The 21,958-nt window shown below is 51.2% G+C and overlaps 1 protein-coding gene across 1 annotated transcript in view; it reads right to left on the bottom strand.

Annotated features, from left to right (window-relative positions):
• The window catches only part of ADGRG7 (adhesion G protein-coupled receptor G7), a 1,214,738-nt gene that overhangs the window by 1,093,327 nt on the left and 99,453 nt on the right, over positions 1 to 21,958 (bottom strand). The window lies entirely within an intron of this gene.

Raw genomic sequence — 21,958 nt, 5'->3', positions numbered from 1 at the left:
TGGAAAAAAACAGTTGCCAGGAAATGGAGTACAGATAGCACTTGCACAAGAGGGGGAATCCCAGTGGGGTGATGGATAGCAGATATCAGATCAGGCTCCAATTTGACACACAGCTCTGCGATTGTGACCCTGTCCAGTGTATAGGTGAGGAAAATGTGCCTGTCCTCCAGTGTTGCCAAGTCCACCAGGGGTCTGTACACGAGGTATGTCTCCATCTCCTATTCATCCACAGCGGTAGCAATCTAAGGGACACAAGAGTGAGGATCTGGCCAGAAACTGAACAATAGATCTACAACAGAACTTGGCATCCTGTAAACATGTAATGGGTCATTGTGATTTGTCCAGTATGTCCTCATATCTTCTGTGAAACAGCATTATTCCAGGGCCTGCACCCCCCCCCCCCCCCCCCAAAATGGGGTCCGCCTGTCCTGTGTGGAGGGACAGGTGGAAGTGGTGTAATTCTTCTGACATTGTGCGCTATTGCAGGAGGCGGTCGGGAACCACCGTGCAACTCCTCATTGGTTATAATTGGGCCCTATGGGGTTCAGTGGCCAATGGTGATCTATGCCGGCGGTGACGGTATGCACCACCGCGGACGTGACTGACATTTTATATCTGATTCCTCACTTGCTACCTGACCTTCCATAGGAGAGGACCTACACTGCATGTGCTGCTGTGACCTGTGTCTGGAACCTACCATGGCCTGTGTGACCTGGGAAAGGGCCCCAGCCTTCACTTCAGAGGAGTTGGAGAGACTGGTGGATGGGGTCCTACCCCAGTACGGACTGCTGTACGGACCTCCAGACCAACAGGTGAGTACACAGTGAGAACAATGCATGTGGCATGAATGCATGGAGTTGTGTATGTGAAGGCCTCGTGTAAGAGGGGTGGGTGGATATCCTCCGGGCGGCGTACAGGTTGTGTGCTAGGCCATTTGTGTGTAAATGATGATGGAAACGGGTATGGTGGGCCATATGTGTAACAGGCAGGACTGTTTGTCTAAATTTATTTTCCTGTGTGTATTGCCTCTGCAGGTCAGCGCCCATCAAAAGAAGGGTATATGGCGTGCCATCACCAAGGACGTGTGGACCCTGGGGGTCTACGGCAGGCAGAGCACCCACTGTCGCACACAGTGGGAGGACCTGAGACGCTGGGCACAAAAGTCGGCAGAGGCCGACCTGGGGATGGCTTCCCAACGAGGAAGGGTTGCCCATCGACCCCTGACCCCCCCTGATGGCCCACACACTGACAGTGGCCTCTCCTGACCTGGATGGGCACTTGAGGGCATCACAGCAGGGGGTGAGTACAATGCCCATCATTACAACTTACGCATGGTAGGGTGGTATCCATGTGGGGGATGTGTATCAGAGGGTGCCCCTATGCCAGGCCTGACATTGCAGCGTAGGTCTCCTGGTGGCTAGGGTTCAGAAGGGAAAGTCTGGCAACCTAGCTCGTAGGCATCCCCTACTGGTCAGGGCTGTGTGGGTTCCAGGTGTGCTGCATTTGGCGGTGTGTGCCCCTCCCCATGCCTTGGCCTCTAACTATTTCTCTGTTAGTGCAATGCATATTGCGTGGGGCTGTTCCCTGTGTGTGACGGTGCAGTGTACGCCAACGGTAGTGTTGGTGCAGCCACTGACCAAGTGTACTCTTTGTCTCTTCCCCCCGTTTTTGTTTTGTCATCCTGTCCTTATGTGCATCAGCATCATCCGGCGGAGGAGCAGAGGCACCGGCAAAGGAGGGAGCTGCATCCCACAGGACCCAGGAAGCAGAGTCCACCGACGGTGAGGGCACCAGTGGGACGGATTGCGAGGGGTACACCACGGCGGAGACTGGAGGGGACAGTTCTGACACAGATACCTCCTCCGATGGAAGCTCCGTGGTGGTAGCGGACACTTCTGTGACCACCTCAGCTACAGGTACAGCCACCACCCCGTACTAGCACCGCCCTCCGAGCAGCCCCTCATCGAGTTACCCGTGCCCTCTCACCCAGGAGGGTGGGCATCTTCTTCACCCCAGGCACCTCAGGCTCTGCCCCAGTGAGCCCTGCTGCCCTGAGTGAGGGGGTATTGACCTCCTGAGATCCATCTCTGTAGGGCAGTCAACCACTGTGAATGCCATCCAGGGGCTGGCAGCCCAGATGCAACAATCTAATGCATTCCTGGAGGGCATTCACAACTGGATTGGTAGCCGAACAGAGATCGATTCAGGCTCTGGCCTCCTCTCTGATGGAAGCCATTGTCCCTGTTCCTACCGTTCCCCTTCCAACTTCCACTGTCCAGTTCCATTCCCCTCAACCCCAACCTATCCCAAGCACACATACAGACGAACATGCACACAAGGCAACACGCAAAAGTGTCACAGGCAAACACAAGCTCCACACTTCATCCCACAGGCACTCACACAAATACCATCCAGTTGCAGACACAGCAACGTCCACTATTTCCACTGTCTCCCCCCTCCTCCTCCTCCTCCTCCACCTCCCACCCAGTTACGTCCACACTCACACCTTAATGCACCAAATCATCATCCACTACCAGCATCACCACACCAAGCAGAACACACACCTCACTGGCAGACACCTCCACAACATCCATGCACACGCCCCCTGTGTCTTCTCCCACTGTGCCTGTCCCCCCTCCTAAAATACACAAACGCAAGCACTCAGGCACCCAACAACCATCCACCTCACAACAGCATACAGCCCATGCACCTACACCCAAAAGCTGCAGACACCTCCAACATCTACTCCCTCATCCTCCACTCCCATTCCTTCTCCCTCTTCCCACCCCAGTGTCCCTAAAAAACTGTTCCTATCCAGCATTGACCTCTTCCCTACCCCTCCCCCAACCCTGCATGTATGGCCAGAGTAGGAAGAACCCAGCCAAGCACTTCAGCCACATAGTCCATGGGCCCAGTTGTCACCGCACCCACTTGTGGTGGAAAGGGATCCAGGCCACACGTCCTGAAGGGGAGGGAGCCTGCTCCACCCAGCCTAAAGGGAAAGGAGACTGCCCCAGCAGGCAAGAAGGGAAAGGAGCCTGCACCTGCCATCGGAAAGCCCAAGGAGCCTGCACCAGCAGGCAGGAAGACCAAGGAGCCTGCCCCAGCAGGCAGGAAGACCAAGGAGCCGCCCCAGCAGGCAGGAAGGCCAAGGAGCCTGCCCCAGCAGGCAGGAAGACCAAGGGGGCTGGACCAGGAACTGTGACGGAGCCCCCACCACCAACCATGGTGCTGCAGCCATCCGAGGTTGCAGAGGATGGGCAGGAGCCTCCCCCCTCCAGCTGCACCGCCACTGTGCAGCCATCGGAGGTTGCAGGGGATGGGCAGGATCCTTCCCCCACCAGCAGCACCACCACTGTGCAGCCATCTGAGGTTGCAGGGGATGGGCAGGATCCTTCCCCCACCAGCAGCACCACCACTGTGCAGCCGCCAATGTTGCAGGGGATGGGCAGGAGCCTCCCCCCACCAACAGCACCACCAATGTGCAGCCATCACTGCCGGTGGACGGTATGTAATCCTGCCTCCATGGGCTGCTGTGGGGCCTGCCCCCTCCAAAACCAGTGGGCAAGACACCCACCTGAGAGACTGTGGCCTTGCACTCCCCAGGATCAAGCACTGGGCAGGTTGCCCCCTCCAGAACCAGTGGGTATAACATCCACCTAAGAGACTGTGGCCCATCACTCCCCAGGATTAAGCACAGGGCAGGTTGCCCCATCCAGAACCAGTGGGTATGACACCCACCTGAGAGACTGTGACCTTGAACTCCACAGGACCAAGCACAGGGCATGCTGCCCCCTTCAGAACTTTAGTCTTGTTACATCTCCCGGCTGAGGTGCCCCCCCACCCCTGTCCCCCTGAGGTGCCGGCCTATTTACCGACTGATGCCCCTGCAGTGTTCTCTCCGTGTTGAAGCAGGTGACATGTGTGGCCTTGGACTTTGACCTGTGGCCATGTGGCCTATGCAAATTGTGGACTGGGCTGTGTCCCTTGTTCTCTACATATGTATATATCTATTAACTTGCCTACCTTATTTTTCATACTGTGTTGATCTCATTACATTCACTTTTGCAAAATCGTTTTGTCCTTGCATTATTCAGCCAAGTTACAGGGTCAAATTGTTTTCGTAATGCATCTGTCTGTGTGTATGGTGTGTGTGTATGGGGTGTGTGTTGTGCGTGTGTGTGTCACTGTCCTTTTCCTCCCCCCTCCCTTGTGTGCTAGGCGGCTGTACTCACTGCCGTCGTCTTCACCGGCGTTGGTGATCGTGGTGGAGCAGAACGTAGAAGATCATCAGAAAGACATGCAGTTCAGATTCCATGGTGGTGTGGTTCTTCACTGTGTCTCCAATGGTGAGTCCTTTTCCTTCTGAGCTCAGTTTCCGCCAGGCTTTTGATGTCGTTGGAAAAGGTAGCGGTTTGCTGTGTCTTAATATGGTGGGCGGATCATTGACTTCCGTCTGGCTGTAGGCGGCTAACGCCGTGGTGCCTGTTGTTTCCTCCCTGGCGGTCGGTGTGGTACATTGGCTGTATATCAGAGATCTTTCCACCATGGTCATAGTTTGGCGGTACTTACTGCCAGCCTTTTGGCGGAACTACCGCCACTTTATCACTGACCGCCAGGGTCATAATGAGGGCCTTATTTATTTTTCTGGGGGACTTCTACAAACGCCTTCACTATGCTGACACCTTCTAGCATTTCCGAATTTCCCTAAGATTTCATTCAAACCATCCTCATTTCTTACTTAGGATTCTGATTAGATGACTTTAGTATCATTTCATGTTTAGGAGAGAGAGCTGAGGTTTCTCTATGAAAAACCTATTTGTAATTCTCAGTTTCTGGATTGATGTGGTTGTCATTAGGCTATATCTTAATCTGATGAGTTTGAACCAATTGCAATATTTCAGCTTGCCAGCTGTGAACCTGTAACTTTTTAATATTTTCATAATATGCATATATATTGGATTGATTATTGATTGGATTTAAAACTACTTAACTTCAATTGCCGATCCCTGGTCCTCATTGTGTGGCCAAACGTGCTTAATAGAAGTTTCAATTGTTTAGTATTGTTAACTACTTCGGCGTCTCAGTCAACTTAAAAAGATCCATCAGATGTGAGATTGTAAATCACGCCTCTGCGTGCTGTCATAGGATTCATTCTTCAGATGTGGATGCAATGAATGTCATTGCATTGGGCAGTAGTATTATTTGATGCCAGAACACAGCATCCTGAAACAAATTCATGCCACTGTTTGGTGTGCCTCTTCTTGCGCTGACGCTATTACAGGCAGAATTGTTTTTGTGCAAGAAAGGTCATCTCCCAGCTCGAAATGTAACACAGCACAGGCAACTGCGTTGCGTAACATTTCTTTACAAAGCCATGCAAGGTGGCACAAATCGCCCCTTGCATTGCTTTTAGATGTTACTGGAAGCTCTGTGATATCCTTGCACTGCAGGTGATGCAAGGACAATGCGAAGGCTTGGTAAATCTGGGTCAAGGTGTCTAATTTGTTCTGTTTATTAAAGGTCGTGGCACCAGCACTTATTTTTCATTATCAGACGTTGACCCAGAGGTTGAGAGAGAAAGGCAGAGACTGGAGAAAGAATGAGATAAGAAAACTAAAAAGAGGAAAAAACGAAAAAGAACCTGTCAGATGGAGCTAAAGAGGCAGGATGGAAATAAAAGGCACAAGGTAAAATCAGGACTAGGATGCTTTACTATTAGGCAACCCAAGAATTCAGCAGTGCGGACAGCAGGCTTTTAAGAAAAACTCTGGGTCCCTGAACTATTTTTGTTTTCTTACAAACTAAGCAGTGAGCTCCTGAGAGGACTTTCGTGACATTTTTATTCTGGAAAGAAGGACTGAAGTAAAAAGCTGTAAACTTAATAGAGTTTTGTGCAGGTGGAGCTGGTCATGCCATGAACAAGGGATACTCTGCTTTTTCACCTGATGGCATGCTGCGTGCACGGTACCTGGTGTGAAAAAGCAAAGCTCCACCATCAGCTACTTATGGCAATCATGCAGAGATCGGTTATTTGCCGAGGAGGCAAGCCAGGGATAACGTAACTTAAAAAAAGATGAGCCACACAAAAAGCTCTGAGTGACCTAAATATGGCCCGTGGGCTATATATTAACCAGGCTAGACTTTAAGGAACAGGGATGCTCAAAACAAAGTTGCCTTTTAGCTGGGTGCTTATTTGTTCGACGAAGGGAAAGAAGGGAGTTTACCTACTCCAAAAAGATACTGTATTTTTGTTGGTTCTGATGTTTTAGGAGCTTAGGAGTTTTTGGGTGAAATGAAATGTTTAAGTGTGCGTCCTTAGAGTAGTAGTTAGGTAGAACCCTTTTTGGCTTTGTCCGATGCTGATCTCTCATGCTGAGGAGGCTTTATATTTTCTGTTCATGTGTTAAGCTCCTGAACGCACATGCCCTTTTCTTGCCTAGATTGACTCTTCATTTGGTTCAGCTTTAGAGCTTTTCTGGCTGACACATTCTGCTAGAATGTGCCCAATTATTTAGGTACCTTAGTTAAGAAATGGTAGAATTAATTCTAAGAACTGAGACAGTTTCTAATTTGCATTTCTGTTGCTTAAATTATTAATGTCTGCATTTGTGCATTTAGATCTTGTTTGGGTTGACTAACTTTACTGAAATCTGGAGAATAATGACAAATGGTCAATTGATTAAAACTGAAATTTTACTAAATTGATAATAAACCTTTGTGGTTTTGATCATCTATTTTTCTCTTTCTTTTCTGTGGAACCAAATGGGTTTCACTGTAAATTGACATTAATTGATTGATGTTGACTCTTAGTCTACACACCTCTACTGAAAACCAACAAACCATTAGACAAGTGGCACAACCGGTATTGGCATTTCCATTAAGACCAGAAAATTGCACTTTATCAGTCTTTGTTAGAAAGAGGGAAATGCCGCGTTCATGCCGCCTCTACCTACCAGTTCACAGGGGATCACAAAATTTACTTTGTGAGATGGAAAAAACATTTTCGCCTTGCAAAATACACTCTTATAGCATTTTTCCTAGCCTGAGTACCTGCTAATGACTACACCACGCATGGAGCTGGGTACTACACGTCCTTATTCGTCTGCGTGTAATCACAAACCCAACATTCTGAACCTGCATTCACTTCACCACACTATAACTCTTACATCACAGTTCTACAGAGTGCATCAGCAGCCAAAAGGGTTTCGTCATTAATAACTCACACAACACTACATCTTCCCTCTATTAAATAAAATATTTGAAAAAATCAAATATGTACACAATTATAGTTCTTCTATGAGCCTTCGTGGCGCTTTGTTTCCTTATCCTTATTGTGTCTTTGGAAACTGGTAACTGGCAATAGAAGCATCCATTATCTGCGCTGGCGATGCAGGAGCAACAGCAGTCAGGGTTTTTTCAATTGTCTTTCCAGAACCAGTCTATGCGTTGACATCAGTATCTGATGAGTGGTGATCTACATGTAGAAAATGCAAGGAATCTCGCATAATGGACTTTCCAGGACATTGGGCAGGTACCATTTTTCCTTTGCTGGTTACGACATGGAATGGCTCGGCATGGAATGGAGCATTAGACTTGTGTTTTCTTGACTGATGGGCAAACACTCAAACTCCTCGAGTGAAAACAATGTCTTTTTCATGTTCTCACTTGTCTGCATACGACTTCATTTTTCTTTTATGATCCAAGTCTTTGGTACAGGTGTATTCCTCAGTACTTCATCTTCTGTTAGTCCATTGAGATTACTTGGTTGTCATGGCTCTCCTGAACATCAAAGTTGCAGGGTTTTCACCTGTGGTCAAGTGAGGCGTTGAACTGTAAACTTGCAGGCCAGAATTCAAGACAGTTTTAAGGTTGAGCTTTTCCAACACAGCACACTGAACAGCTTCCTTCAATGTACTCATGAAACTTAAGACAAGGCCAATGGCCTGTGACCAAAGTAGTATGCTCTTCTGATGCTTCACGTTGCACTGACTAAGAAAGTCTCTGAATTGTTGACTGTTAAAAGGTGGGCCATTCTCAGATTATAAGATCATAGGAATACCCCATGTAGCAAAGATGTTATCCAATCTCTTGATGACTCCCTCCTGAGTGATAGATGACAGATCTTCTATCAATGGAAAACAGGAGTATTCATCAGGTGATGTCTGTTGTGAAGATGACTGAAAGAGTCAACAGCAACTCTTTCCCATACATGTTTTGGCAACTCTGACATGCTTATGGGGTGTTGAGTGGTTTTCGATGACAGGCAGTTGCATAGATGACAGGCATCTCTAATAGAGATGAAGAGACCAGACTCAGTCTCAGAGAGCTTGTTTTATGGCTATAATTCCACAATGTCCTTCATGGGCCACTTAAATTATCTCATTCATGGACAGTTCATCTTTGACATTTTTAAACTTCTGGTATTCACTTTTACTGGCAAAAGGTTGAGTGTGCTGGTTCAAAGACTGATGTGAAATAAGGTCTTTCAGTTTTATCATGGGACTATCTTGACTCCTGGCAGTGACAATTGTCTCTAATGAAATGGCAGTTAGTGTGTTTGATTTCACAATGAAGTTTATGTAGGCTTCATGGATCTTGGAATGTGTAACATGACACTGTATAGACAGAACTAATCAGCAGGTTTTTGATCTTTCCCTGGACGGTGCAAAATCGTGTAGTTGTATTCATGTAATTATAGACCGCAACCTTCAATGTGAGGATGCTTCTTGGCCTTCGGATTGCCAGAGATGGTCAACAATGCTTGATGATCTGTTGCAAGTGTAAAAGGCTTTCCAGATAAGAACACGTGGAAATGTTGACAAGCCACACCACTGCTAAACTTTCTTTCTCAGGTTGTGAATAAGCATGTTGAAATTGGACAAACGTTTTCTTACATATGCCACAATATGTCTTTTAGCATTTTGGTGTCCGCTGTGCAAGGATTGCACCTAACCAGACTGGGCTAGCGTCAACAACAACTTCATTATGAAGCTTTGGTTTAAGGTATGCCATTTCAGTAGTGTTCTCGGTAGCTTGTTTGATTCTCTTAAAGCTTTGCTTGCATTCATGTGACCAATGAAATTAAACATTCCTTTTGTCAAGTCTCTCAATGGAGCACTCATGGGGGCAAAGTCACGTATGTATCTGGAGCAGTAACTGGCCATACGAAGGCATGAATGCATCATGGAAGCATCTTGCGGTGGACTGGCAGTTGACAATGCTTGCACTTTAGCAGGATCAAGTGTCATACCTCCATCAGAAAAGATATGACCAAAGAACTTTAGCTTTCTCTTAAGGAATTTACATTTCTCAGCATTTAAAGTTAAACCTGCACCAACAAGTACACAACATACTTGCTTGAGAGTTTTATCGTACTCCTTCTGTGTAGCTTCAAACACTAATATGTCTTCACTATAGTTAAAGGCATTCCTGACAGGCTGTATTATAGTCGAAATGACATCTCGAAAAAGCTCTGCAGCTATTGACACACCGATAATGAGGGCCTGATTTAGATGTCGGTGGACGGGTTACTCCATTGCAACGGTGACGGATATCTGGTCCGCCGAAATCTAAATATCATAGAAAACAATGGTATTTAGATTTCTGCAGACAGGATATCAGTCATCGTTGCGACGGAGTAGCACCTTCTGCTGAGATCTAAATCAGGCTCTTAGGGGGTCATTCCAACCCTGGCGGTCGGTGTTAAAGCGGCGGCCAAACCGACAACAGGCTGGCGGTAAAAAAAATGCAATTCCGACCTTGGCGGAAACCGCCAACAGAGACCGCCACTTTAACACACCGCCCGCCACGGCGGGACAAACAAACAGCGCAGCGGTCACCGCCAACAGACAGGCGGGAGACAATGTACCGCCCACCCTATCACAACCCACCAATCCGCCAGCTTTTCCGGGGCGGTAGCCCTGCCAATAAAAACACGGCGGAAACAGCCATTTCAAAAGGAAAACACTCACCTCCATACACCCCACGAGGAATCTGGACAGCATGGAACCCGAACTACACATCCTACCAGCCATTGTCTTCCTGCTCCTCTACCAGGAGCACAAACGCCGGCGCAGAAGACAACGGTGAGTACTACACCTACAACACAGGGGAGGGGGAGGCAAAAAATTACGGGGACACACATATGCGACACACCCACCCTCACCCTCAACCACTACAACACACACATCAATGCATAGCAACACATCACAGTTACACCCCCAAACCCCCCGGAAGAATGCAAAGGCAAAAGGAAATGATTATAAATATAGAATTATATTGTAAGACTGAGTATAAAATATATCACACATCTATAACTTTATATACATAAATTGTCCAGTCCGATATGTCTATCAGCCGTTGTTCGTGGGCCACTGGGCCAAAACACATGGGCAAAGCCCACACAGGATACCTGCCTCCAACGGAGAGAACACTGCAGGGGCATCAGATGGGAAAACTACAGGCACCTCAGGGGGAAGGGAAGGGGGGGCACCTCAGCCAGATGAGTCCACGACGCCAGATCCACGAGGGGCCTCCATGGCCACTGTGCCATCCTGGGGAGTGCAAAGCCACAGTCTCACAAGTCTCTACAGTGGGTGGGTTGCCCACTGTGCCATCCTGGGGAGTGCAAAGCCACAGTCTCACAAGTCTCTACAGTAGGTGGCTTGCCCACTGTGCCATCCTGGGGAGTGCAAAGCCACAGTCTCTCAAGTCTCTACAGTGGGTGGGTTGCCCACTGTGCCATCCTGGGGAGTGCAAAGCCACAGTCTCTCAAGTCTCTACAGTGGGTGGGTTGCCCACTGTGCCATCCTGGGGAGTGCAAAGCCACAGTCTCTCAAGTCTCTACAGTGGGTGGGGTGCCCACTGTGCCATCCTGGGGAGTGCAAAGCCACAGTCTCTCAAGTCTCTACAGTGGGTGGGTTGCCCACTGTGCCATCCTGGGGAGTGCAAAGCCACAGTCTCTCAAGTGGATAACAGTCTCCACTGGTACTGGAGGGGGACTAGTGCCCAGAGTGCTTCCTGCAGCCCTGCCTGACACAGATGCGGGCCTTCCGCCAATGGGCCAGCGGTGCTTGAGATGAAGGGCCCAGTTCAGCGGTGCTTGAGATGAAGGGCCCAGTTCAGCGGTGCTTGAGGCGGTGGTGCCCTGTTCAGTGGTGCTTGAGATGAAGGGCCCAGTTCAGCGGTGCTTGAGATGAAGGGCCCAGCGGAGCGGTGCTTGAGACGGCGGTGCCCTGTTCAGCGGTGCTTGAGATGAAGGGCCCAGCGGAGCGGTGCTTGAGACAGCGGTGCCCTGTTCAGCGGTGCTTGAGATGAAGGGCCCAGTTCAGCGGTGCTTGAGATGAAGGGCCCAGCGGAGCGGTGCTTGAGACGGCGGTGCCCTGTTCAGCGGTGCTTGAGATGAAGGGCCCTGTTCAGCGGTGCTTGAGATGAAGGGCCCAGTTCAGCGGTGCTTGAGACGGCGGTGCCCTGTTCAGCGGTGCTTGAGATGAAGGGCCCAGCGGAGCGGTGCTTGAGACGGCGGTGCCCTCTTCAGCGGTGCTTGAGATGAAGGGCCCAGTTCAGCGGTGCTTAAGATGAAGGGCCCAGCGGAGCGGTGCTTGAGACGGCGGTGCCCTGTTCAGCGGTGCTTGAGATGAAGGGCCCAGTTCAGCGGTGCTTGAGACGGCGGTGCCCTGTTCAGCGGTGCTTGAGATGAAGGGCGGAGCGGTGCTTGAGACGGCGGTGACCTGTTCAGCGGTGCTTGAGATGAAGGGCCCAGTTCAGCGGTGCTTAAGATGTAGGGCCCAGCGGAGCGGTGCTTGAGACGGCGGTGCCCTGTTCAGCGGTGCTTGAGATGAAGGGCCAGGTTCAGCGGTGCTTGAGACGGCGGTGCCCTGTTCAGCGGTGCTTGAGATGAAGGGCCCTGTTCAGCGGTGCTTGAGACGGCGGTGCCCAGCGGAGCGGTACTTGAGATGAAGGGCCCTGTTCAGCGGTGCTTGAGATGAAGGGCCCAGCGGAGCGGTGCTTGAGATGAGTGTCCTGGTCAGCGGATCCGGCCCAGGCATGGATGTCACTCGCCACCTGACATGTGGCTGGCGGGGCCTTCCTGGCCATCTGTCTGGTGGCTTGCGAGGCCCTCCTCGGCTGCAGTTCTCGGCCTGAGGGTGTCCTCCTGCCCACCTGGGACGTGGCTTGCGGGGCCCTCCTGGGCTGCAGTACCAGGCTTGTGTGTGTCCTCCTGCACACCTGGGATGGGGCTGGTGGGGCCCTCCTGGCCAGCTGGCCTGCTGCCGGACTTGTCGGGCGTGCTGCCCTTCCCACCCTTCCCTGCACGCTTGTGGCCCTTTCCCACCTTTGGCGGTGTGCCAGGTGGCACCTGACTTCCTGGCGGAGCCAATGTAGGGATTTTTGTCCCTGGGGTCTTTGGTCGCTCGCGCCGGGCACTGGCAATCTTAGGATGCTTTTCCGGTGGTGGGCTGGCCGTGCCTTGGCTCCTAGCTGAACTGGATGCCCTTGAGGGTGGGGGACTCCACAGTCCATGGACAACAGTCTTCACTGGTCCCGGTTTTGTGGTGGCTGAGGTGCTGATTGGAGTCTTATGAGATGGACGGGGTGGGGGAGTTGTAGGAAAGAGGTCAAGTTTTGAAAAGAAAAGCAATTTGGAAAGAGAGGGACGGGAAGGTGTAGTGGGTATGGGAGTGGAGGAAGAGGATGTGGTTGTAGGAGTGTGAAGTCTGGTGTCTTTGGGTGCAGGTGCTTGGGCTGGAGGCTGTCGTGAGGTGGATGGCTGTTGGGTGGGTGGCTGCTTGCGTTTGTGTAGTTTGGAGGAGGGGGTGACAGACACACTTGGAGAGGACACAGGGGACGTGTAAATGGTAGTGGGGGTGGTGACTGCACCTGTGCGGAGTGTTCTGGTGGGTGTGCTGGTAATGGACGTAGTGGCTGAAGATGTTGTGCATGCAAGTGTGAGTGGAGACGTGACAGGGAGGGAGGAGGGAGACGAGGAGGAGGGGGACACAGTGGAGGCAGTGGCTGTTGGTATGTCTGCATGTGGATGTTGCTTGTGTGAATGCTTGTGTGATGTGTGGTGCTTATGTCTGGATTAGCTTCCCTTGGGTGTTGAGGTGTGTGCAGGCTGGTCTGTAGGTGTGTCTGGGATAGGCAGAGGTACAGGGGATTGGGTCTGGGTGGAGGAAGTTGGAGGGGGGAGGCTAGAGACAGGGACAATTGCTGCCGTCAGTGCTGAGGCCAGAGCGTTGAACGATCGCTGATGGGCAGCCTGACCAGAATGAATGCCCTCCAGGTATGCATTACTCTGGTGCACCTCTCTTTGTACACCCTGGATGGCATTCAAAAGGGTAGACTGCCCAACAATGATGGTCCTTAGGAGGTCAATGACCTCCTCACTGAGGGCAGCAGGGGTGACAGGGGCAGGGCCTGAGGTGCATGGTGCGAAGGAGATGCCCACCTTCCTGGGTGAGCGGGCATGGGACAAACGCTGAGGGGCTGCTGGGAGGGCGGTGCTGGTGCGCTGGGTGGTGGCTGTACCTGTTGTTGCGGGGGGCACGGATGTTGCCGCCACCACAAGGGAGCTCCCTTCAGAGGACGAGTCGCTGTCACTGACATCAGCATGAGTCCCCGCTGTGGAGCTCCCCTCGCCCTCCGTCTCACTGGTGAAATCCGAGTCAGTTGCATGGCCCGCCATGGCCATGTGAGATGCAGCTCCCTCGTGCTCCGATGCCACTTCTCCTCCACCTGATGATGCTAATGCACACATGAACAGGAAGACCACAAAAAAGGGGGAGAAGAGAAATAAAGACATGTTGAGTGCATGGATTTCCGCTACCGTTGGTGGACAAGACAGACACAGTAACCCCCTGCACTACGCCGCACACTTGGGATCCACTACGCAATCCGTGGGACATGGCCTACAAGCCTATGGACGACAACTGCACACATAGATGACACAGGGCCATGGATACCTGTACTTGGCACCCTACAGAGGTGGGGGGCGGGGGCACAGGGCCATGCCTTACGGAGGGGCATAGCCTAACGAAATCGCCCTGGCCTAGGGATACCCACAGCCCTCCTTCCCCACCCAGACACCTCCACTGCGCACAAAGTCAGCAGAATGTATTTGTACTCACCCCCTTGTGTCTGCTGTGATGTCCTCATGCGCCCATCCAAATCGGGGTAGGCCACCGCCAGGATCCGGGACATCAGGGGGGTCAAATTACAACTGGCACCCCTCCTACGTTGGGAGGCCATCCCCAGCTGAGCCTCCGCCGTCTTCCTGCTCCAGCGTCGGATGTCCTCCCACCTCTTCCGGCAGTGGGTGCCCCGTCTGTTGTGGACCCCCAGGGTCCGGACGTCCTTGGCGATGGCACGCCAAATCGCGACTTTCTGGTGGGCGCTGACCTATGTGACATGTACAGGGAGAGAAAAATTGTCATCACCTTCTGCATGCTCGATGTGAGTGGCCCCCCATCCCCACCCTTGCCATGTGGCACATGCTCTCATCTGTCGTTTGATGCATGCCTCAATCGCTCCCCTCCCCACCATCTTTCATCCACCCCACTCAACCCAGGCATTGCCCACTAAGCATGGTCCTAGTGTACTTACCTGTTGGTCTGGAGGACCGTAGAGTAGCGCATACTGGGGGAGTACCCCATCCACAAGTTTCTCCAACTCCTCCGCAGTGAAGGCAAGGGCCCTTTCCCCAGTCGCATGAGCCATTGTCTCTTCCAGACCGAGGTCACAGCAGCACTTGCAGTGTAGGTCCTCTCCTGTCGAAGATCAGGTATCGAGTGATTAAGCAGATAGAAAATGGCGGTCACGCCCGTGGCGGTGCGTACCTCGGCGGTGCGTACCGCGACCGCCGGCGCACATCGTCATTGGCTCCTGAAACCCATAGGGTTCAATGTTAACCAATGCGGCTTAGCGCCGCGGTCTTCGACCGCCTACCGCCACGGTGTGCCACGACAGCACATTGACCTCACATCCCACTGTTGCACTTCACAGGTCAGGCAGCCGCCATTTCAAGGGCCCACATGGCCTAATTACCAACTGCGTCACACATACCTAGGCCATGCACCAACACTCATACAAGCCATTCAATGCATTGGGAATCGTGTTATGTGCAAGCTGTGGACCTACACTGCAAGTGCTGCTGTGACCTCGGTCTAAGCTGTGGTTGCGTACCTGTGGGTTGCTTGACTCTGTGCTCGCTGTTGTCCTTCATAGGCACCGTCCGCTGGGACATGCGAGGAGATGGAGGAATCTTCCCGTGTACAGACCGCTGGTGGACCTGTCGACAATGGAGGAACAACATGTCATACTGACATACAGGCTTGACCGAGCCACTATACAGGAACTGTGTGCCCAGCTGGAGCCAGACCTGATGTCACCCATCCGCCAACCCACAGGGATCCCCCCTCTAGTGCAGGTGCTGTCAGTACTCCATTTCTTAGCAAGTGGGACATTTCAAACAACAGTGGCCATATCATCAGGGATGTCCCAGCCTATGTTTTCCAAGGTGTTGTCCAGAGTGTTGTCTGCCCTGCTGAAACACATGCGGAGCTACATCGTTTTCCCTGAGGTGGGGGATTTGCCTACAGTGAAAGGTGATTTCCATGCCCTTGGACATATCCCCAACATCATAGGTGCCATTGATGGGACACATGTTGCTTTGGTCCCCCCCAGCAGGAGTGAACAGGTGTACACGAACAGGAAGAGTTATCATTCAATGAATGTACAGATGGTGTGTTTGGCTGACCAGTACATCTCCCATGTTAATGCCAAGTTCCCTGGGTCAGTGCATGACGCCTACATCCTGCGGAATAGCAGCATCCCGTATGTGATGGGTCAACTCCAGAGGCACCGGGTGTGGCTATTAAGGGACTCTGGTTACCCCAACCTGTCCTGGCTACTGACCCCAGTGAGGAATCCCAGGACAAGGGCAGAGGAACGGTAAATGAGGCCCATGGGCGGACTAGGAGAGTGATCGAGCGAACCTTTGGCCTCCTGAAGGCCAGGTTCAGGTGCCTCCATATGACAGGTGGATCCCTAATGTACTCACCAAAGAAGGTGTGCCAGATCATCGTGGCCTGCTGTATGCTTCACAACCTGGCTTTGCGCCGCCAGGTGCCTTTTCTGCAGGAGGATGGTCCAGATGGTGGTGTTGTAGCAGCTGTGGAGCCTGTGGAGAGTGAAGAGGAGGAAGCCGAAGAGGACGACATAGAGTACAGGAACACAGTAATACAGCAGTATTTTCAGTGACACACAGGTAAGAGTAGACACCGGCATATTACATTTACTTAATGACTCCTACCTCTCTACTGTCTGACTTTTTCCCCCAGTGTATGGTAACTGTGCTGTGACTTTCCCTTCCGTTTTCAGAGATGTGGGCCCCACTGCGTGACATCTGCTTTGTTTCCCCATGGACTTCAGCTGTGTGACAGCGGTTTGTTGGCATCACAATGTGAATGAACATTTTGGCACGGTTATGTCTAATACATTTGTTCTCAATCACAGCCAGACTCCAGATTGTTTTGTGCAATAAGTGTTTTTATTCAAGTGCTCTAAATTGGATGGGTGGTTGCAAATCGGTGAGGGGTGATGGTGGAGGATTGTCCATGGCAGAGTCCAGACTGTCAGTTTCACAGGTACATTGTCCAAATGCCTGTGGGAAGTGGAGCAGGGGCAGTTTAAGGTTGGACAGGGTGACAATGTGGGACAGTGGGATGACAATCAGGGCGGTATCCTTTGCTGGCGGGGGTCTTGACATCTTACTCTGTCTTCTTCCTGGATCTCAGGGCCCGCTTGCGGGGTGGTTCTCCTTCTGCAGGGGGTGGGGTTCTGGTGGCCTGTTGGTCTTGTGTCGGGGCCTCCTGTCCACTAGCGCCGGGGGAGGTGGTAGGCAGTTCTTGGTGCATGCTAGTGTCAGGGGCCCTTTGAGGTGCCACAGTGTCCCGCAATGTGGTGACTACCTCATTCAGGGCCACTACGATGGTACCCATGGCGGAACTGATGTTTCTTAGTTCCTCCCTTAACACCATATACTGTTGCTCCTGCAGAAGCTGGATCTCCTGAAACCTGGCCAGGACCGTCGCCATTGTCTCCTGGGAGCGGTGGTATGCTCCCATGATGGTGGAGAGGGCCTCGTGGAGAGTGGGTTCCCTGGGCATGTCCCCCCCCTGTCGCACAGCAGCCCTCCCAGTTCCCCTGTTTCCCTGGGCCTCTGTCCCCTGGACCGTGTGCCCACTACCACTGCCCCCAGGTCCCTGTTGTTGTTTGGGTGGTGGGTTAGCCTGGGTTCCCTGTAGTGGTGGACACACTGCTGATTGACGTGTCCTGGGGACAGAGGTATGGGCCCGCTGGGTGGGTGCTGTGCTGGTGTTCCCAGAGGGGGGAAGGTCTACTGTGGCCTGTGGCTGTGTGAGGGGAACCGACTGTCCCGAGGTCCCCGATGGACCGGGCTGGTCATCTAGATCCAGGGAGACAGAGCTTCTGTCCTCACTGTGGGCCTCTTCTGGGGGTGGAGTGGGCATTTGTGGACCCTCCTGCGCGGTGACATGGCGTTCGGGTCCTGCAGGGGTATAAAAGTATGGTTATTGCTTCTGTGTGTGTCATAGCGTGCAATGGGTGGGTGCCTGTGTACCCCAATGCTGGCATTCCTTTGTGGGGGCTGTTGTGACGGTTGTTGGGGGGGGGGTTGTATGTGTATGTGCAGTGGGCATGCTTAGGTGATGGGTGTCCATGCTTTGTGGACGCATGCAGGGCTAGGTGTTGGGATGGGTGGGTTGTGATGGTGAGACAGTTGCAAGGAGTAGGATGTGATGGGGGTGAGGGTGAGGGTGGGGGTATGAGTTGGCATGCAGGTGGGGTGGGGGGAAGAAGTAGTTAAGATTTGCCTTACCAGAGTCCATTCCTCCGCCTACTCCAGCGAGGCCCTCAGGATGCAGGATGTTCAAGACTTGCTCCTCCCATGTTTTAAATTCTGGGGGAGGAGGTGGGGGTCCACCGCCAGTCCGCTGCACCGCGATGATGTGCCTGGATACCATGGAACGCACCTTCCCCCGTAGGTCGTTCCACCTCTTCCTGATGTCGTCCCGATTTCTTGGGTGCTGTCCCACAGCGTTGACCCTGTCCACTATTCTTTGCCATAGCTCCATCTTCCTGGCAATGGTGGTGTGCTGCACCTGTGCCCTGAACAGCCGTGGCTCTACTCGTACAATTTCCTCCACCATGACCCTGAGTTCATCATCAGAGAACCTGGGGTGTCTTTGCGGTGCCATGGGGTGGTGTGGGTGATGTGTAGGGTGGATTGTGTGGTGCTAAGTGTGGTGATGTGTATTGTTGTGTTGTGTGAAGTGCGTGCAGATATTGCTGGGTGACAGTGAATTGGGCGTCTGGGTGCTCGGATGTCTTTTCTCGGTGCGTGTTCACGAATCTCTAGGAGTGGAGGTTTGTGGGTGATGTGGGTGTGTATTTTATATTTAATTGGGTGTGTGGGAGTGGTGTGTGTCTCAGGTGTGTGTATTTTGAATTGTCCAATGTGGTTGTATTTTGTATGTGTGTGTGTATTTTGACCGCGGCGGTGTGTACCGCCAATGGAATACCGCGGTTGAAAGACCGCCGCATGGATTCGTGTGTCGTGATAGTGTGGGCGTATTTCTGTTGGCGTGACGGTGGAGGTTTGGTCATCGCCAGTTTCTTGCTGCCCTTTGGTGTGGCGGACTTTTGTGGATGTCTGTATTTTGGCGGTTTGCCTGTTGTGGGTCGGAATGACCGTGGCGGTTTACCGCGGCCGCGGCGGTGTTATGGCGGTCTTCTGAACGGTGGTAGGCGCCTTTTACAGCTGAGGTTGGAATGACCACCTTAGTCTTTTAGATCAAAATAGGCCAATATGTGTAAGAAAGGTTGTAATGTACCTGCAATTCTCCTCAAGTTCCAACTGGTGACATCCTTCATTTAAATCAAGACGAGAGAAGACCTTCCCACCATTCAATTGTGTCATCATGTCAGCAATGTGCGGACCTGGATGTTGCCTTGTTCAGTCGAAGCATATCCACACAAATGTGTGCATCTCCTTTTTGGGTAGTACCACTACGGGAGAAGCCCATTGCGTTGGACCAGTAGAACGCTCAAAGATTTCATGTTTAAGCAATGATTTGAGTTCCTTTTCTACAGCTTCTTCTAAGTGAAATGCAATTCATCTGTGTCTTTGAGCAACAAGACGACGTCCTCATTAATATACAAATGTACTTTCACAGTCCTAAGTTTTCCTAACCCCTGAAACAATGAAGGGAACTGACATACTATTTTGTGATGAGCATTCATGTTGTAGTTCACTGAGATTAGTCCCATTTCAGTAGCCGTGCTGAAGGCACTTGACACTGTACCTTGAAGCAAATGAATGGGTGATCACACTTTTGTCTTTTTGTGTTTCATTTCGCTACGAACAAATCTTTACTTTTTAAAGGCATCAATGCAGACCATTTTGTTGGGGTGAGTTGAGGCACTTGGGAGAGTTTATTATATTTCTCCTCAGGCATTCTGTTTATTGAGGCACCACTGCCAATAATGAAACAACCATTACTTTCAGTGTAATCTTCAGAGAATATTTTTAGGAGGCTGGCCTGGTTTATGGTGGGTACCTTGGGCACTTACACCAGGTCCAGTTATCCCTTAGTAGTGAAATGTAGTAGTGTTCTAGAAGCTTAGGCTGAACTAGGAGACATGCAAAGCTCCTGCAATACCACTTATAGTTACACAGTACTTATACACAAGTAAAGACTATACTCAGTGTTACCAAAAATAAAGGTAGTTTATTTGGGTGACACAAGGCCAAAAATATCTTAGAGGCAATACTCCTTTTGGAGGTAAGTATTATACACAATATATATACTAGACACCAAAATAAGGTAAGTAATTAGACATAGGATAGTGCAAACAATAGGAAATGCTATAGAATGCAATGGGAGAAAATAGGTCTAGGGGCAACTCAAACTATATACTAAGAAAGTGGACTGCAATTCACAAATTCCTCCCTAGAAAAGTGTAGTGTGTGCAGAATCGCTGGGAGAGTAAGAATATAGTAAAGGTAAGTACATTACCCCACCCCTGAGCCCAGAAAAGTAGGAGTAAAGTACTGAAAGTTTCCTTACGACACACTACAAGTCATGAGTAGAGTTATTGCAAGCACCAAGCAAGACTGAAAACAACAAATGTTGGATTCCTGGACCTGAAGACCTGCAAAGGAAGGAGACTAAGTCCAGAAGTCAAAAGAAGTTCCAGGAAGGACAGGAGCCCCTGGCAACCCAGAAGAGGGTGCAAAAGAATAGTCCCTGGTTGGACGAAGCCTGCAGAAAAGCACCCAAGGAAGACGTCAGTGGGTTCCTGTCTGATGCACTGGATATCCCACGAAGAGAAGTTGGATGCAGGTGAGTTTTGGTGCTGGGTTCCTCCAACAAGCCTTGGTTCCAGCAAAGTCGAGTTTTGTGTCAAGTTGGTGCTATCTGGACCCAGGAGGGATCTGGGTGCCTCAACTCTGTGTGAGGAGGAAGAGGGGGCTCTCAGCACTTCAGAGATCCCTCAGGACACCATATAGCACCCAAGGGAGTCCCAGAACATGGGGACAAAGGAGGTGCAAAATGCAGTTGGTGCAGCACTACAAGGGAAGTTCCCACGCTGCCGGAGAACGACTCTGAGTTGAGAGTCACAGGATAGAGTGCTGGGGACCTGGGCCAGGCTGTGCATGAAGGAATTTTGCAAGTAGTGCACAGAGGCCTACAGAGGAGAAGAAGACGCGGTGCATAGGGGTACTGTAGTTCTCAAGGAAAGCAAGGTCTTACCTCCTTCAAATTGGGACAGCAGGACCTCAGGACAGTCTGTATCAATCGGGTCCACCCTCTGTGTTCCAAGGAGCATGCTCTTCTCTAGGAGAGGAGTCCAAGAGAACTGGACGTCGACTTAGATGGTGCCTGTGTGAGCAAGGAAGTGACTGTCACTTCACAGGAGATTTCTTTGGTCCTTCTGGTGCAGGGTGAAGACACGGAGTCCCCATGGTTGCACACTGTGGAAACTGTTGCAGTTGCTGGTTGGAGCTGAAGTTGCAGAGGAAAAGTAGCCCTTCTGGATACTTTGTTGCTGTTACAGCGGTTCCTGGAGCAGTCTGCAGTTGATCTGAGGTCAGAGGATGAAGTAGTAGTTGCAAAGGATTCCTGCTGGAAATTTGCAAGTAGAATCTGAAAAGAACCGACAGGAGAGGCCCTAAATAGCCCTGAGAGGGGGACTGGCTACCTTCTCAGGTATGGACCTATCAGGAGGGGTCTCTGAACTCACCCACTGGCACTGGCCACTCAGAGGCCTCCAAAGTGTCCCCACACCTTGCAAAGCAAGATGGCTGAAGTCTGGGACACACTGGAGGAGCTCTGGGCACCACCCCTAAAAGAAATTTTAATGAAAAAAAGTCCCATAAAATACATCTCAATAATAATTGCAAATTACAATACAGATCTCCTCAAAATTTTCTAGTTAGACACAATAAAAATCTAAACAGTAAAATTACAAATACACAACATGGGTGACAAAACACGGACAATCCCGTTGTCTATTGTTATTAGCTGTCCTCAAAGTGATTTTCTCCTAACCCACAGATATAGGTGGTCATTCTGACCCTGGCGGTTGAAAACCGCCAGGGCAGAGTGCCGAGGAAGCACCGCCAACAGGCTGGCGGTGCTTCATGGGCAATTCTGACGCGGCGGTAAAGCCGCGGTCAGAAAAGGGCAACCGGCGGTTTCCCGCCGGTTTACCCCTGCCCCAAAGAATCCTCCATGGCGGCGCTGCTCGCAGCACCGCCATAGGGATTCCGACCCCCTTCCCCCACAGGCATGGGCAGTGCAGGGGCCCCCTAACAGGGCCCCATAATGATTTTCAGTGTCTACCTAGCAGACACTGAAAATCGCGATGG

Source organism: Pleurodeles waltl, chromosome 8 (genome assembly GCF_031143425.1).
Source record: "Pleurodeles waltl isolate 20211129_DDA chromosome 8, aPleWal1.hap1.20221129, whole genome shotgun sequence".
Lineage (NCBI taxonomy): Eukaryota > Metazoa > Chordata > Amphibia > Caudata > Salamandridae > Pleurodeles > Pleurodeles waltl.
Note: the sequence above shows the minus strand (reverse complement) of the source record. Positions and strands in the feature narration are given on the sequence as shown.